General features: G+C 45.6%; 1 long non-coding RNA gene across 1 annotated transcript in view; it reads left to right on the plus strand.

Moving 5' to 3' along the window:
* LOC107560804 (uncharacterized) overlaps positions 1-1,792 on the plus strand; it is a 2,915-nt gene extending 1,123 nt beyond the window's left edge. Inside the window, exon 3 of the long non-coding RNA XR_001605768.1 lies at positions 1,556-1,792. This is a non-coding gene — a long non-coding RNA (uncharacterized lncRNA). The remainder of the gene's footprint in view (positions 1-1,555) is intronic.
* The last annotated feature ends 1,162 nt before the right edge of the window (positions 1,793-2,954 follow it).

Raw genomic sequence — 2,954 nt, forward strand, 5'->3', positions numbered from 1 at the left:
TAAGGCAAAATCATTTTGCATCAAGTAGTATAATAGAGTTTAAAGCAACACCAAATGGAAATTTCCTAAAACATTTTTATAATGGTGCCAGGAAAATGAACTTCAGCATCTTCAGACAGGTAACTTCACAGTTTTCAAGGTTCTTGAGGTTAACGTGTAGTAATATCATCTACTAATCACATTTATAGGGCTTCACTTTATTACCCGAGAAATAATGTAATTTGTAAAATTATGCTCAAATAAATATAACCCAAAAGTAACATTTGTGATGGGTATTTAGAATTTCAAAGAATTGTTATACAGATTCACACACACAGCCTTAGGCAGTGTGACAGTGGCTGGTGGCTGCCACCTCTGGGGACCACTGCAGCTCCGAGATCCCCTGTCGATTAGCCTGGGGCTGCAATATCCCCAGTTACCATGTGCAGCCGCGAGGAGGCCCGACAGAAGCCCTGGTGATGGAGAAGCTGTGTACTGGTGTATATATATATACAGTGGGTACGGAAAGTATTCAGACCCCCTTAAATTTTTCACTCTTTGTTATATTGCAGCCATTTGCTAAAATAATTTAAGTTCATTTTTTTTCCTCATTAATGTACACACAGCACCCCATATTGACAGAAAAACACAGAATTGTTGACATTTTTGCAGATTTATTAAAAAAGAAAAACTGAAATATCACATGGTCCTAAGTATTCAGACCCTTTGCTCAGTATTTAGTAGACAAAGAATTGTTATACAAATTCACACACACAGCCTTAGGCAGTGTGACAGTGGTTGGTGGCTGCCACCTCTGGGGACCACTGCAGCTCCGAGATCCCCTGTCGATTAGCCTGGGGATGCAATATCCCCAGTTACCATGTGCAGCCGCGAGGAGGCCCGACAGGAGTCTTGGTGATGGAGAGGCTGTGCACTGGCAGATGAAAACTTCTATAAAAACAGGGTTTTCATGTCCACAATTGTAAGTCTTAATAAGTAGACATTTGCACTGGAAAACGACAAAAAAAATGCTAAGAACATCACTTTTTACAGTGTGGTCAGATAGTACAGTAAAAGTTATTTCCTTATTGTAGTGTTTGGGAGCGTTATTCATACTTTAATTTGACAAAGAAATAGTTTTAAAGGAGATAAGTACAAATCTTTTTTTTTTTGGAGTGTTGCAACCGTTTAAGTGTTGCTATGTATACTCCCTATAAATTTACATTTAGAGAAAATATTGAAGAGTTGTATTCCCTTCAAATCATTCATTAAACTTTCTTTAAAATGTTCTTAAATTTACCTTTATAAATCCTGCAGAAACCCTGAAAAATTGTTTTTTCTTTACAAGGGCTGCCAGTGGCAGTAAGCAAGAGGGATGCACACAGATACTATGCACTTCCACCTCTCTATAACTGCTGCTACTGCACTTTTTGCATCACAACACCCTGTGGGCGGTGCCCACACACACACAACTAACTATTTATATATTAACCAGCTAACATAGACAAGCTTAAACAATGTCAAACTGAGAACAATAACAATTTGCAGAGTCTTAACCTGTTAAATTGTCTTACAGGTAATCATGCTCATGAAGAGCAGGCACACAGTTGTCTGGTGCTGACGCAGCTGCAGCCAGATTGTCCCGCACATCCTCTCCTGCGCTGGCTTCTGTGTTTTGGGGTTCAGGTGGGTCATCGGCAGGATCCTCTACAACCTCTGGATCAACAATGTCCCCGTTCTGAAGACAGAGGTTGTGGAGCACCGCACAGCATGCAACAACATCTGGCACAAAGGCAGGACTCACTTCCAGGGCCTTGAAGCGTAGTACCTACTAAGCAGTATGCGATTTCGGACGCAGCCAGAGTCTGACATAACGCCCCCCTCCGGAAGGCGTGTCCTCACGCCATATAACATCCAATGGGGATGGGGAGGTGGGCGCTCTGGAGCCGTTCGGGGCGCCATGGCGGAGCAGCCTCCGAGGCCGCAGCCCCAGCCCCCACGGCTGGAGCCCTACTACCCCCCCCAAAAAAAATACTTGGGGAAATTTACGGGGCTGTACTCGGGGTCTGGGGCCCGAGCCCTCCCTGGGCTGAACGGGGGAAACAGGAGCCCTCCCTGGGCTGAACGGGGGAAACAGGAGCCCTCCCTGGGCTGAACGGGGGAAACAGGAGCCCTCCCTGGGCTGAACGGGGGAAACAGGAGCCCTCCCTGGGCTGAACGGGGGAAACAGGAGCCCTCCCTGGGCTGAACGGGGGATCAGGGTAGCGCTTACGTGGTGCTGGCACTGGAGGGTGCTCTGGAGGAGCCGACTCTGGAGCGAGCTCTGGGGCTGCTGGAGCCGACTCTGGAGCGAGCTCTGGGGCTGCTGGAGCGAGCTGTATCCTTCCAGTTGAGGTCGGTGGTGTCTGGGTGCTCCATGGGATGATGGAACATGAGGGTTTCCCCATCGAGGGAGCTGGCGAGGGCACAATCGCACTCGCGAAGACGATAGGGTCTGGGCTTGCTTGAACCACTGTGATGAACAGTACTTGTTCCTCCATTATGGCGGGGGGAAACGCACAAAAAAAAAAAAAAAAAAAAAAAAAAAACTTTTCAAAAAAAAAAAAAAAAAATCACTGTTTGATCCTGACACAAAATGACCAGCTAACATTAATTGACTAATTATATCAGCAGCACATGTGAATGTGTGAATGAGTACTAGTCGGGTTAATCACTATCATACTAATTCGATTGTAAGAGCAGACTGATTGCCATAAAAGGAGGGAAGAAGTGCTTCCAATAATTGTGTTCTTGTTAGCAATTGGTTACCTCCAAAGAAACGCGTGCAGCCATCATCGCTTTGCATCAAAATGGCCTCACATGCAAGGAAATTGCTACAAAGAATATTGCACCTGAAAGAATCATGTACCAGATCATCAAGAACTTCAAGGAGAGAGGTTCGACTGCAGTGAAGAAGTCTTCAGGACGTCCCAGAG

Source organism: Sinocyclocheilus grahami, unplaced genomic scaffold (assembly GCF_001515645.1).
Source record: "Sinocyclocheilus grahami isolate Dianchi unplaced genomic scaffold, SAMN03320097.WGS_v1.1 scaffold744.1, whole genome shotgun sequence".
Classification (NCBI taxonomy): domain Eukaryota; kingdom Metazoa; phylum Chordata; class Actinopteri; order Cypriniformes; family Cyprinidae; genus Sinocyclocheilus; species Sinocyclocheilus grahami.